Source organism: Trachurus japonicus, chromosome 24 (genome assembly GCF_045865225.1).
Source record: "Trachurus japonicus isolate A0001 chromosome 24, Traja_1.0".
Classification (NCBI taxonomy): Eukaryota; Metazoa; Chordata; class Actinopteri; order Carangiformes; family Carangidae; genus Trachurus; species Trachurus japonicus.
The window spans coordinates 19,941,966-19,956,770 of record NC_140930.1 but is presented as its reverse complement, the minus strand read 5'-3'; the positions used below and the strand labels follow the sequence as shown (position 1 = coordinate 19,956,770).

General features: G+C 41.1%; 1 protein-coding gene across 6 annotated transcripts in view; it reads left to right on the top strand.

The window, feature by feature from the left end:
* The window catches only part of lrfn2b (leucine rich repeat and fibronectin type III domain containing 2b), a 124,614-nt gene that overhangs the window by 33,951 nt on the left and 75,858 nt on the right, over positions 1 to 14,805 (top strand). For 4 of the 6 annotated variants that reach the window (XM_085770706.1, XM_085770704.1, XM_085770702.1 and 1 more), the window contains exon 2: positions 580 to 632. The gene's annotated coding sequence lies outside the window, so the exon portion shown is untranslated. Of the gene's footprint in view, positions 1 to 579; positions 637 to 14,805 lie in introns of all 6 variants that reach the window. The other 2 variants (XM_085770705.1, XM_085770701.1) reach the window with 1 other exon arrangement.

Genomic DNA, 14,805 nt, shown 5'->3' with positions numbered 1-14,805 from the left:
GGTGAGCTGCTGTCTTATTTTCATCTCAAACTGACACCTATAGACACCTTTATAGACAAAACCAGAAACACTCCGACATAAAAAAAGGTTTTGCTGAGTTTTTTTGTTGGTTTTCTCTCCCATGCTTCTGATTGTGAATGTGTTACGCATGTATCTTAGTCACCTGCAGTTCTCAGGGTTGGACAGTAATGAACTACATTTACTTGTTCTTACTGTAGGTATATTTGTCCAATGTCTGTTAAACTTCTGACTTTTACTTCACTGCAGGTCTGTGAAGAACTCTTACTCTGAAGTTTGTATTAATGGAATGAATCTTTTATTTTGAAGAATATGATAGACCAAACACTGTGTTCATCATCACAGCCGACCGCTCCACTGTCAGTCACGTTTGAAGTTGTCAGTGTCCTAACAATGCTCTGTCAGATAAAAATGAAGCAGGAGATTCCTCACTCTGATCTGAAGTCTGTGTTTGAAGTTCTACGAATAAAGAAAGGCTCGTTTAGTTAGAAAGGTGTGTTTGTGTTTGTGTGAAACTGGACTGGAAAGCTGATGTTCATGTTTGTTGTTTTCCTCCTACAGGGATGGCTTTGAACTCCACTGTAAAGCTCTGTGCCCGTCTCAGCTGGTAAGAGGTGAGTTAAAAAAGTTCCTCCAGCCAAACTTGGTTTTAAGACCTCTGTCAGCAGTAACCTGTTTATCATTCAGATCACGTGGAGCTTTAGTGGTGTTTGAACACTCTAAGTAGTAGATCATTATTACTGTCTTGGCTGTGATTTGGTGAATGTTGTTTGCAGAACTTCAAAGCAAATTTGGGATCTTGCTTTTAATCCCATTAACATTTCCAGACTTAAGTTGGTTGACTAAATATAAGAAGGTACACGCTGACTGCTCCACAAAGTGCTGGATTTGGATTTGAGAGCTTATGTTTGGGAAAGTATAACTTCGACAAAAATGATCCAGAACTCTGGACTTGGAGTGTTTTCAGGTGATTTTTATTTTCTTCGATCTGCTGCTCATGACTCAGTGGGAGCAGACAGCTTCAGGATGTGAGTTGGGAGCAGTGGCCCCTATAATCCACACCAGTGATGGACAGTGTGTGTGTGTGTGTGTGTGAGGCTTTAGCCGGACCTGATGAAGTGCGAAGCTTCTACAGGGCCGAGACGACCATGATCTAAGTAGGCAGCCGACCAAGCGGCGGATTTAGGTCACGTCAGGCAATACTTAGTGCAACCGGCTGAGTTTTTTCTGCACACTTGTTGTGATGGGACAGTTTCGGGGTTATGTCGGGGTGTGAAATCAGAAGGAATATCTCACTTGAAAGCAGAAAATTAATCAAGGTTTGATATCTCAACCAACATTGGGAAGTTTCTGCAAATGTAGATTTTACTCCACGAGTACAAAGGTATCAGTTTTACTACGAGGAGACTCAGAAGGGGGAACAAGACATTTGCATTTGTGACAGTGATGTAAAAATGTCCTTTTTTTTCGGTTGACAGCTTGAAGCCCATCAGGGTCCATTGAGCTGCTTTCTGTTGTGTTGTTTATCTCTGCTAAAGTGCTGCTGCGCAGGCTCCATGATCATTTGACAGCTTTCATAGACAAGAGCTTGAGGATCCGCTGAGATTAGTGCCTGTGCTCCAGCAGAGCCCCCAGAACCTATCCTGTGATGCACCACAAGCCACCGATACATTATTTATAGCTTCCACAAAGATCAAAAGGGTTTTCTTGGCCAAGTGTCATGGGGTGGTGATTGTATTCATGAGTGCACACGGCATGGGATGCTTCATAATCGATGAGCCTTACAGTATGGGGAAATCACTGTATCCTCTCACCTCTCACCCCCTACAGCTCTGTGATACTGCTACAGGTATACAGACATTTCTCACCTTTGACCTGTTACTGGTGAATCAGTCCATGTAGGTATGATTTCACAGCTCATATGTTCTCATGCAATCATTCCTACAGTGAGTCCTCAGTGTTATGTGAGTATGGTATCCTGAAGACAACTCTGCAGGTGCTGAGCTTTAGAGCCTTGTGAAAGTTACATTTCCTGCATGTACACCTCTCTCCTCTGTTTTGGTCATAACAACCGACATCTTTATAGCTTTCTGGCCTCATAGGCTTCCTCTGATTGTGTCTGGTTCCTGTGGCTCTGTGGCAGCTCTGCTGAAGGTCGGTGCTGGCAGCCAGCAGCTCGGTGAGTAGTCCCTGTGCCCCCGGCTGTGGAGGTGTCACTCTGACAGAGGGGCCTCATTAGAGACACCTTCCCCGTAGACCGTTTCCCTCCGTGGTGAGAGCACAGACACCTGGATACTGTGTCTTTAAGCTGAATCGATTTCTGCTGCACAGCATGCCGACTGCACCCAGTGATGGTGTGCAGCCTGCTGCATAAATTTCATTACTGTATACTACCACAGGACCATAATATATCAAGAAGAGGAGAGAGGGTAGTAATAAGATTATTGATCAATAGTAATACCTCAGTTACTTTAGCAAGTTGTAGGTGTTCTGGCTTTCTATCACAGTGACAAGGACGAAAGGGTAAAAAGCTCTCAAGCATGATTGAGAGCAATGACAGAACGGTGCAACGCTTCCATTATTTTTTAATAATGTTGTACCTGTTTATTAAACTTTATGGTTTCTACTTGCCTGTGTTAAGGAAAATGTGACCTTTTTTTTTTTTTTTTTACCTAAATGATAGTGTAATGGTGGCAGGGGAGGAGAGTTGGTGGAGTCTAAGGCAAGTGTTCATGTAGCTGTTTCTCCTGGTTGTTGTCTGAGGCCAGTATGGATTGCAGATTTATTTTAGAATAGAATAGAACAGAACAGAATAGCTTTGTTTTCACTGAGCAGCAACTTTACAGTGCTGTTCCTTTCAGTGGATGAAAAATGATCAAATGCAAGGATAACAACTTAGAAGGATAAATTAAACTGAGTTTAATGAATTAATGAATGAATACGTAAACATCTGGCCCTATGAATGTCTTCAAAGGAGGGTAGTTGTGTGTTAATGATGCCCTTCTGTATTACTTTCTTGTTGGCCACAGTGCAGCTAGAAAACCACACCAGGATGCTCTGAGAGAGGATGCTTTCAACAGAACATCTGTAGGAGGACAACAGCAGCTGTTGGGAGAGGTTCACTCTCAGCAGAGTCCTTAAAATACGGACCTGCTACTGCTGTGCCTTCTTCACTAGAGCGCTGGTGTTGACAGTCCATGTGTGGTCCCAGGAGTCAGTGACTCTCTCGACCGCGTCGCCTTTGACATAGAGAGGGACAAGTTCCTCTCTAGAACGTTTTCCTTTGTTTCTTTCTGGGGGTTAAATGCCAGATTATCATCAGTGCACCCAACAGTCAGATTTTGGACTTCACCTCTGCAGTCAGTACTGAAAGTGCTCACACTGCTGCTGTCATCCGAAGTAATGAAGCCACGTGTTGCTGCCTCTGGAAACCCTGGCTTGATGTTCAGTGACCTAAGTGGCAACCTCTTATTTGAACTGTGAGGATGTGATTATGAGTCTGAACAAAGGTGTGATGTTTGAAAAGTAACTGCAGGTTTTGTTATTTGCAAACTGAAGAAAAGAAAAAACGTTTTTGTGTTGTGCTGATTGCTTCTTGTGGACAGACTGGGAAAGGAAAATGTACAGAGTAGTTCTTTATCACCTGGATAGGAAACCAGAGAGGGACAGGAGGTGATGAATGAAACACGCCTGAGGCAGCCAATGTATTTATTTGCAGTGTATGTTTCTGAGAGGGCGAGTAATATGCTTATCATAAGAACACAACAGGTAACAGAGAGTGTTGTAATGGGGTGCTGCTGCAGAGATCGTCCAGTTTGATGATACTACTGAAGCGAAGGTTCTCCCTGCTGCTCCTCATCTGTGCACTGATGCATGGCAACTTCTCCTGCCCTGCATATTTGCCTGCAGCTCTCATACACAGTAAAAGAGAATGTGGAACACTTAACAGTATACTCAATATTTATTTATTTGTAATTTCTCGTGCACAAATGTAGCCTATATACCACATATACATATACTACAGTATTGGTCAGCACCTTTTAGTTCACCACTGCTGTGGACTTTAAAGCCCCCGCTCCTATTCCCTAACGTCCCACAGACATTTCTGATTATGAAGGCACTCTTTAACCCCAAGGACTTATTAATAATTCACAAGGTATTTGCATGCACTCACTATTAGACGGCCCCATCCTTTGCTGCCTTTGCATTAACTGGGTCTTGTTAGTGCCTTCATGGCTGCAGTATGTTGAGAAGAAGTCAGGGCTGGGGTGATGAGATTGTACTAAAGAAGACAAAACATTTTCTCTTCCTCTATTGACAAGTTTTTACATTACAGACATTTTCCATATACAAAAAATAAAACTTAACGATGCAGAGATGCAGAGACAGTGCCTGCAGAGAGATACAGATAACCATATAGACAAAAGGAAAAACCAATGGATTACATTTCCATAAATATTCAGATCCTTCTTAGCTTCCTTTTGAAATATTTCTTTCCCAAGATCTCTTGATCATGTTGGAGATGATGGACTGAAATCCACCCGTGGTCAATTAGGCTGATTAGATATGTTTTGGAAAGACACACCTGTCTATGTAAGATCCCTCAGTTGGTGAGGAGGGAGAAGAAGGAACCCCAACAAAGATATTATGCTGTATTGAAGGGTCCCAATAAAACTGTGGCCTCCATTATTCTTAAGTGGAATGCAGCAACCATCTTCAATGAGCTTTCTTCCCTGACAGAATGAGTTACTGGGGAGAGATGACCAATAACCCAATTTTCACTCTGCCTGAGCTCCAGAGATCCTGGAGAAACTAGTAGGACAAACATTAATGCAGCATTCTTGGGCGTTATGGTACTGTAGACAGGATTTTCTCCTTGCTGCTTGCATTAGTTAAAAAGAAAGAAAAAAAGTGCAGATGGCTTTCTCTAGCTTTCCATCGGGACAATGGGCTTCATTCACCAATATCTTCTTAAGTATTTTCTTAAATTCTTTCTTAATTTCTTAAGAAAACTCTACATCAGATTCATGAATGTGTTCTCAGACTGCAGAAATGTTCGCAGCTGTGTTCTTAAAATGATTAATCCCATTCTCGAGCGTGTGCCTGGTGATCCTAGCAGAGGTACGCCCCATCAAAGGACATGGCAAAGCTACAGAAAGAGAGTAGACCCACCAAAATGAAAGTTCTCTGCAGAGAAGAATAAAGTCACTGTAGCACAGCTGCGTAAAGACTAACATTTTTGGACCATACAAAGTTGGAAGTTTGTCTTATAGAATCCTCTGCCCTTTAGACCTTCACATTGACTAAGGAAAGACTCCCAAGAAAACCTGAACAGGGAAAAAATGGGAGAAACCTCAGGGTGAGAGAAGGGATCCCTCACCCAGGACGGGCAGATGTGCAATAGATGTTGTATACAGACAAGACAACAGTGTATAACATGGAATATGGAATAGCAACATGGTAAATGGGACAGTGCAGTCAAGTGGAGCTGATGAAGGCAGCTTCTAGAGTTGCAGGCTGGGTCATATACTGTACAGGGAGGGCAGGCAGGTTTAGGAGCAGAGGAAAGGAGGTGATGTAGGCGGTGGTTGATGCAGAGGCATAGAGCTCTCGGAGCTCCAAGGTGACTCTGCAAGCCAAAGAGCTGTTTTGTAACATTTTTACATTTGATCTATTAGTCAAATGTAAGTATAATGAATTTACAAGGAGTGAGAGCTGTTAAATGCATTGCTGGGCGGAAGTAGTTGAGAGTATTTAGGCTACTTCATGTGTCAAAATGTTACATAATTATACATGATTATTTCATAGTGTGGCGAATGTGCAGGTCACAATTTGTCCATAAGAGCGTTTTGGCATTGTTGGATTGTGTATGAGTTTAATGAACCTATGACTGTAGGGATTATGGCGATAGGCGAATTTGTCAAAATGTTGAACTATCCCTTTGAGTTACTGACGTCCGCTGTTGATATGTTAATGGTGCAGGATGAACAGGATATTTGTTTTCACCTTAACCCTATTTTGATGTCCAAACATCAAAATGTGCTTTAAAAGATAAGGTATGACCGACGGTTTTGGTTTAAGATCAAAATTATTATGGATTACTGTTGACAGAAAAAGCCACATTAATCATGTGGTGATGAAAATGGGCAGAGGGATGACAGCTCTAAAGCACTGCGGAAAATGAATGCCAGATTATTTCATTGAACAATTGTTGCAAACATTAGTGCTATCATACTTTGTCAAGCTGAAGACAGTGATCCAGTCCAACACAACACAGGGTAATTTGAACTGACTACAGGTACACCACAATTTCCACTGCCCATAGCAAATAAGAGTCAGCTCGATGAATAATCATCTGGCTCGGCTAAGTGTAAACACTGCTCTCTATTATGCTTTATCCTAAATCATCTCAACTAAAACCAAGCATATACTGAAAGAAATAGGCTACTTAAGTATATCAGTCTTTGCTGACTGACAGTCATCATTATATTACTCGACAGGCATCAGAAGCGCTGCCACAAGTGTAAAATAGAGAATAGTTTTATCTCGAGAAAAAGTGGCTGGGAAATCATTAAGTCCCATCCCATTATTGTTGTGTGTTGCACCAAAGATGTGACATACAGTAAGAGAGTTGAGAATGTTCCCACCCTGTCCAAACATGTTAACCCCCAACCCATCCCCCTCTGTAACTCAGGGCAACATCATGTCCTATTGAAATACGTATTTTTATTAACTGCAGCTCAGCTGGGAAGATTCTTAAATAGTGAGTACATCTCTTGCTGTTTGTATCAACAGGTATTAGCAAAGCTAAATGTGTGGCTAATTAATGCTTCACATTAATACTCTTTGTTCTTCTGTGCAGATGATGAATTATGGGCAAAGGGGAAATATCAACCCAAAATGAAAATGATGAGATTTTGGGTACTGATGGGAAGTTACAAAAATAACTCACACAGACACTGAGACTGCAACTAATTTACATGCTGTTAATCCTTGAAATATATGTTTCTGTTAAAAAAAGGGAAAAATATAAATCAGTTTTGTTTGCTGTGTTCATACAGTGATTGTAATTTATTACTGCAGAGTTTATGAGGATGTGATCAGGGCTGCAGATCTCCATACAGTATGCCTCAGTATCAATATTGCTTTGTATTAATTTTTGTATTTATTTTGAACTATTTCTGCAGTGATTTGCGGTTTTCCTTTTAAGCCTGAAGTTGAACAGTCTTCTAAACTGGATCTTTTCTCTTTACACACTGCTCCTGGCCACAAATGACATAAATTTTTCCCACAGTTGTAGACAATCATCTCTCTCACAATGTGCTCAAACAAGCAGGCACACCTACACTCAGAGATACAGAACAGTATAGATGTCCTCACTCATGTAATCTGATGGTGTCAGCTGATAGAGAAGGATGGGCATGATTACTGCATGTCATGAGATTTTGAGGTTTTAGTGTGTGAGAAACTGTACAGTATGATTTCAATATTGGCTCTGGCCCGAATCAACATAGCAATTACAATAGGGTCCTCCGGCCCTAATAATGATAAAAAATCTGAGCAGTTTCTAATTAATGAAATACCCAGAGCTACACACTGGGAAACACAGAATAACTCGTATTAAACTAAATCAACCAAGAAACACAACCCAACAGAAAGAAGGACAGTGGCCACAATGCCACGATCAGCTCTCTATTGGCTGGTCCACTCTGGCCCTGGCCACACCTCCTGATGGGAAGTTGAACTCAGGTGTGCCAGATTACCTGCTGGAGGAGAGAGGAGAGCAGAACACGGCAGCAACACGCCCCCTCACACAAACAAAAGAGCACAGCATGTAACAGCAACAATATAAAAAGAAGCCAATGAGGGGGAAGTGAGGACTGAGGTGAGGTGATGTCACCTGTTGGAGGCGGGAGAGAGATTTTTGATTTGTACCAGAGAGGAGTGAGTCGAAGCCGTTCAGTTTTGAAGAGATGCATGTGTGAGTGACTTGTATCAAATCAGGTTCTGACATGATGGGTTTTATTTTGGAGGTGTATCTTGTTTATAGGAAGCAGGATTAGACAACTTTATGTCATATAGTGAACCAAGGTCACGTATGGATCAAACAGAACTCAGAGACTTCTGCCAATGGGCTTGACGTTTATGAACCAGGGACAATCAGAAAGAAGCTGATGGGGTTTGGTGGATTGAACAGTATTATTTCAGATTTTTAGTTAATGAGTTTTCTGGGTTATCGGGCTTTAGTGGAAGGTGTGTCGTCCATACAGCAATTAAAAGAGATTTTTTTGCTGCTTAATTACCTGGCTGAGAGGAAGCACAGACATGGAGACTAAAAATGACTCAAAAATTGAACCTTGCAAGTACAGTAATGTGAGCTGTGGAGGATGAGTGATGAAGGCCGAGTAGGTTCTATCAAATAGATAGGAATAAAGCCAACTCACTATCCTTGATGTGTACCCAGCTTTTCAGGTCAATTGAGCTGGTATGGCTGTTTGTTTCAAAGGCTGCACTTAGTCCTAAAATAATTCTCTCTCTCTCTCTCTCTCTCTCTCTCTCTCTCTCTCTCTCTCTCTCTCTCTCTCTTTCTCTCTCTCTTGCAGCTGCTAAGAGAAGGTCTTTAGTTTCCTTTAGGAAGGTAGTTTCTGTCCTCTGTAAGGTGGGTCGGGTTTCTTTAAGAGAGGCTGGACCACAGCATGTTTTGGATGGAAAGATCCATCCTGCTGTGTTAATGATTGATACAATTCTGGGCCTAACTGTGGGACATCTTTAAGGAACTTAAAAGAGACATATTATGCCCCTTTCCACAAATTAAAATAGTTCCCAGGTGTCTTAAAGACATGTCTGTGACATGCTTTGGTCAAAATACCTCAAGGATCAAACACCACAACTCTCTTTTCATCCACCATCCATCATATGGGTTCGAAGCGCCTCAAATAACTACTTTCTCATTTGTTTGCTCTCTTTGCTACCTTGAATGCGCTGTTCTTTATAGCTGGCATAGACCCTGAAGGCCAAACCAAAATGAAACGGTCTGCTGTTGCTCTGAGTCACCAGCTTGTTCCACTCTCAGCGTCGTGTCAAACAGCAGGGCTCCTGATGCCTCGCAACCCTGACAACATGTAATGTTTTACTACAAAAACTGAGCTGAAACCTAATGCTTACATTTAAATATGCCCTCACGGCGAGATCAGGCTTCCTGTCAGCAGCGTTTACTTTCATCGCTGGGCCGCATAAGATGCATGTGTCTGAGTTTCTGTTGTCCTGGAACAGGAAGGACACATTTGAAAGAGAGGAGCGCTGGTCTCCCAGGCACCAGAAGAAGAAGACATGCTGATATAAACTACCTGGGGAGGATTCTCCTCCATGCCTAATTATGTCATTTAAGAGAGCCAGTGAGTGTGATAACACAGACACTGTTTTCACATGCTGATAGCTGTTAAGATAATTAGATTGGTGAGCTCTGTAGCCTCCTAAATTAGTTTTAAATACATATTTTTGTAGGTGTGCTTAATCAGGACTCGGGGTCTGAATCTACTTATTTAATTTATATTAAATCATCATCCTGTTTCTTATGACCTGATTATGATTTAGGGATGTCACGATTATAAATTTTCTTGGTACGATTATTGTCCGAGAAATAATCATGGTATTACGATTAACACGATTATAATGCATTAATTAATTTCACAACACTATGAATGTGTAAAATCAAATATAGTAAAAATATAATTACATTACTCATTGTTTACACAAAATATTTCAAGTATCAAGTAATTAAAAATGACACACTAACATTTAAATTCCTACCAATTCAATGTTACGTTAGTTAAATGGACCAGTATCTGTGTATTTACCTTTTTTTTGCGCACATCTACCGATAAGGTTCCAACATCAAATTTTTGTGAAAGTAACGGTATTTAAGAACCTTTACGATGAATTAATTGTGGCGTTTAATACCACGATTAATTGTGAAAACAAGTGATCGTGACATCCCTATTATGATTATTTATTTATTTTATTATATGTATGGCCATTGAGAGTTAATGTGTGATTGCAGTTTGCCTGTTTTTTCCATGTATTGATCCTCTGAGCTGATCATTGGACCTCTGGTCAGGTGGCGCGTCTCTTTCATGTAGCAAAAGAAAGTCTGTTTGTGAGAAAAGGTTCTTTAGGTCTCCGTGCTCCAATGTGCAGATTGATGATGGAAAAAATAACAAAGTGTCAAAGTGCTTAATGGTTGGTAGCTGATGTCAAACCTGGAATTTCTGCTACAGTCTCAAAAGTGCTGTAGCGTTGCGCTGTCAAGTCTTTCATTAAATAAGTCAACAGATATTATATTGAGTAGTGCAGTAGTGGAGGGAGACGGCAGATGAAGTGCGAGCCACGGCACAAAAACCCCTACGCCCCACATGAGAGCAGTTACTTGGTGGAGGACTGGATAAGAAGTATGACATTGGTGTAATGGGTGTTTATCAGTGAGGGGAGAGGGCGTATGTGAGAGACCGCTAGCTCTCCTTGAGTTTCACAGATAGTGATATCAGCAGTGGGAAGCAGATACGGTGTGTGCACCGTGCTGGCTCTGCCCCGAGGGAAGGATTGTGTATCACTGTAATGAATTGCAAAGGAGACAACTGTGTGGGGTCTTCTGCTTGATGTGAACACACATGGTGGATCTTTTGTGTTTCCTTCAGGCACATTGACTGACTAATTGTCAGATGGATAGCTAAATTCAGGCTTTGTTGTGGTGACGGTTCTACGCTAGTCGAGTCTAGTCTGTTGAGTTTGGTTCCTCCTGGCCTCATTTTGTCTTTAACTGTTTTGCCTGTGTCGCATTAGTTTATTGTATGTCTTTGTTTTGGCCACTGGGGACTATGTGACCCTAAACAGTAAGATACCCTGAGGTAAAAGAAAGCAAAGCGCCAAAGTTTCTGTCAGACTGAAGATAACAAGGGACCTAGTGTCAGAGAAATGCAGATACATCTCTCCCAGAGGTCTTTTTCTCTACACAAAGTAAAGCCTCTGAACTAGTTTCACTCTCAGAAGTGTGGCCAGTTGCAATGGGAACTACTTTGGCAAATAATTTAATTCCCAAATGGCACAGCATTCTCTGTAAATACTGTATGACGACAAACATCCTCCAACCTTCCTAAATCTAACCAAATGGTTTTCATGAAAAACTAAAACTAACTAAGATGTGCCTACTGGTTCATTTATTGTTACCATGGTGAGGGAGGTTGACATGCTTGCTTGTGCTACGCTCCTCTGTGTTGTACCAGAATGAGTCATAGTCTGTTTCAATTCTTCTACCCCACTATAAAGCCTTGGACACTGCAACAGAGGTAAAAACAATCTATCCATCCATTAGCTAGTCTATAGCTAAGTAACCGTGTATGGTTAACTAACTTAACTACTCATCATTTCGCCACCAGAAGACTTTTACCATGGTCTGGGTGAATGCTCAATTCTGATTGGCTGCAGGGCGTCCGTTAAAAAGGTTTATTACTGTACACGTCTCTATTGAATGCACAGCTCTCGTCTCGGTGGCACGGCGAGTCTGCGACACAGACGCAGCCCGTAAACCGTAATCTCTTTATATGGATGTAACCACAGAAATGGGTTCACACATCGTAACATGTATGTGATAATCCTTTGATCCACTGATTGATTATCAAAGGCTTTGTTGACACGACAGTGAGGAAGCTCAGCAAAACAGTGGAGAAGTGACCAAACTTAAACGTTGTATTTTGATCAACATTATGTTTCAAATTAACTATTTCACTCGTAAGCCGTGTAATAAGTTGTTATGGAGAAACAAACCCTTACTTATTGGACACCTATAAACACATTTCGGTCATATTGCCTGACAACAGCTCTAAATTACTGTGCTGGCTCAACTGCTAGTTGGTAACCATGGCAACATAGACCATTGTAACACACATACAGTAAGAAGTGTTGGCAAACCTTGGGGCTCAGGATAAGTTGTAGTAGAGATACATTTTGACATGAGTATACATTTTATTTCATGCTGATAGTCTTTCAGTGTCCGTGGTGGTTTAGTTAACCTTTAACCTCATTGATATCAGCTTTCATAACAGACACTCCTTTATTTTTCACTCAGGTATTGAGTCATTTGTGCTGAATGTTGAGTCAATTGAATTAACTGTGTTGGCAAGTGATTATAGGGCACAGTATCAATACAGCCAGTTAGGCCATTATCAATGACACAGATGTAGATGATGTCACATTCTTTGGTGAAGATGTCAGTGTCATGTTAGCTTCATCTTTCAAAAATAATAAACAACATTAGTTTATGTATTGTTTGTTTATTTCATTATCTATTTGTCAAAGACAGAGAGAGAATCAAGACAAATGGTTTTATATCTCATAATGTACTCTATTGTGAATTTGTGTGATGTTGCAGAGACCATAGTGTGTGTGTGTGTGTGTGTGTGTGTGTGTGTGTGTGTGTGTGTGTGTGTGTGTGTGTGTGTGTGTGTGTGTGTGTGTGTGTGTGTGCACTAGGTGTAAACTTTGCAGCACTGTTAAAGATTGTATCTGTCAGAGTAGCTGTACTTGTTTGGCTCTTATCATTTCAGTCAGAACAATTTTAAAATTGCAATGAAAAGCACTTCAGACGGCATCAGAGCAGAGAAGGAGATGTGTGTGAAGTGTATTCTCAGCACTTTAAGACCATAAAACCCATCCCGACCAAAACCACTGTTCTGACACTGTCCCATGTTTCAGTCCAGTCCGTCTCTGTGATTCAATCACTAAGCCTGCGTTGAGCTGACAGTATTATTATATCTAACAGTTCCTCCAATAGAGCTGTTATTACTGTCGAGGGCACATGGTATGAGATGTTTATTGGTTCTTCAAACAATATCCCAGCAAACACATTTTACACTCTGCTCATCTCTAGACCTCAGCTGCTCAGCTGCTCATCTGCATCATCACTTGTGCTTGGTAATGATTTCAGCAATCAAATATATTTTCATATCATATACAAACTGGAGGTGTGAAAGTTAACTCAATAATAACATAATGCAATTTCATTTTAGGAACGATGTTTAAAAATGAAAATCAAATTGGGTAATTATGGAACTGAGTCCTCACCGCTTCCCTGACCTTCTGTAGTTCACTGTGAAACAGCAACACTCAAACAGAGGAAGCAGCAGAGCATGAGGCGTGTGTCGCACTGAATTGTTTCTCCATAGTGTTCTGACATATTGAAAAGTAATAAATGTGGAAAAAAAAAAAAATCTAAAATCCTATTTTTAGACCATTTAGACCGTTACATTGGTCTTTGGATCAACCCATACTGTAGTTTGAATCAGTTGCTGGTGTTACAGCAAAATAGCATGACCCATCAGATTTTGTGACCACGAGGGAGCTGATGCACATTTTCCCTATTTGTTTCATTGACATGAAAACTCAGCTGAGCTCCACTCGAACTGCCTCACATCCAGTTGCTGCATCCTGATGCTCATGGTTCTCTTCCATTGGTTTCACAGTAGACTTGACAGATGATTTTAGGGTCCACTGGGGCTGAACAAACGAGCGAATGAATGAATCAACAGCAGTTGCAAGCTAAGCTGTCTCTGCCTACTGTTAACACTCGGATGGAGGCGTCATGATATTATTGAGAATGTTTTTTGGGGGGTTTTTTCATGCCAAATGCAGTGAGGCCTTTTAGGGTTTCAGGATATTTGTAAACTCTATCTATCCATCCATCCATCTTAATGAGCCTAATGAAATGTCCTTCAAAACCCAACGCTAGGGTTAGAGTGTTCACATGTTTTAAAGCCAGTTACTGTGACGCATTTCCGAAGGACACACAAACAGCTGTGAGTCAGCATTGATTGACCCTCAAATCAAATTTAAAACTGCATGATGAAACGGCGCACAATATTTTACACCTACAGTCAGATCAAAGTCATTTCTCCATCACATCACCCAGTACATAGTCCCATTTCCTGTTGTGTTGCACCATTTCACTGTAGCACTGTGCTGCTGTGCCTTAGCATGGCTGCGTCTGTGGAGAACAAAGACATAATCATCAGTCAATAACAACACTGCACCGAGAAGGTGGTGCAGTACTCAGAACCATTCATCTAAGTCCACTTGAGTCAATGTTTTTTATCAGTGAGGTGGAGACAGTGACATATGATCTCTCCATGTCTTTTCTGTCATGCCTTCTAATACCAGGCTGACATGGAAACAGCAGTTTAAGGTGGATGAGGTTAATCTCACTAACTGGGTGACCTGTAACTGCACTGGATTAACCTAGAACCAGGCCTCGTTAAACATTCAGATTATGGTGGTCAGTCATTAGCTCAAAGGCGCCCGCATTAACCACATTTATATCAGTGAGTGAGTTTTATACTGTATGTCATACACACTCTCAGTGTTATATAATACAGCTGCATCTGCTATTACCATAGTGTCACTGCATGTCAGAGGGAATATAATGCTTATTATTCCAGTCAATACTAGGGCTGTTTTCGACTAAGGATTTTCATAGTCGAATCTGATTCGTCAGATTTTGCCGTAGTCGACTGATCGTCGAACCTTTTTTTTTTTTTTTTTTTTTTTAGATAGCAGCAAATTTGCGACTTTTTCCCGTTTCAAACAAAAGAGCTAAAACACCCAAAAAATATGGTAGGTGTAAAACAAATACCTTTATCCTATTTATTTTCCACACTTTGGATGATTTTTAATAGCCATTGTGAGCCAGGGTATGCGTTTATGTTACGTTGCCCTGGACAACGCTCCTTTTGCTCGGAC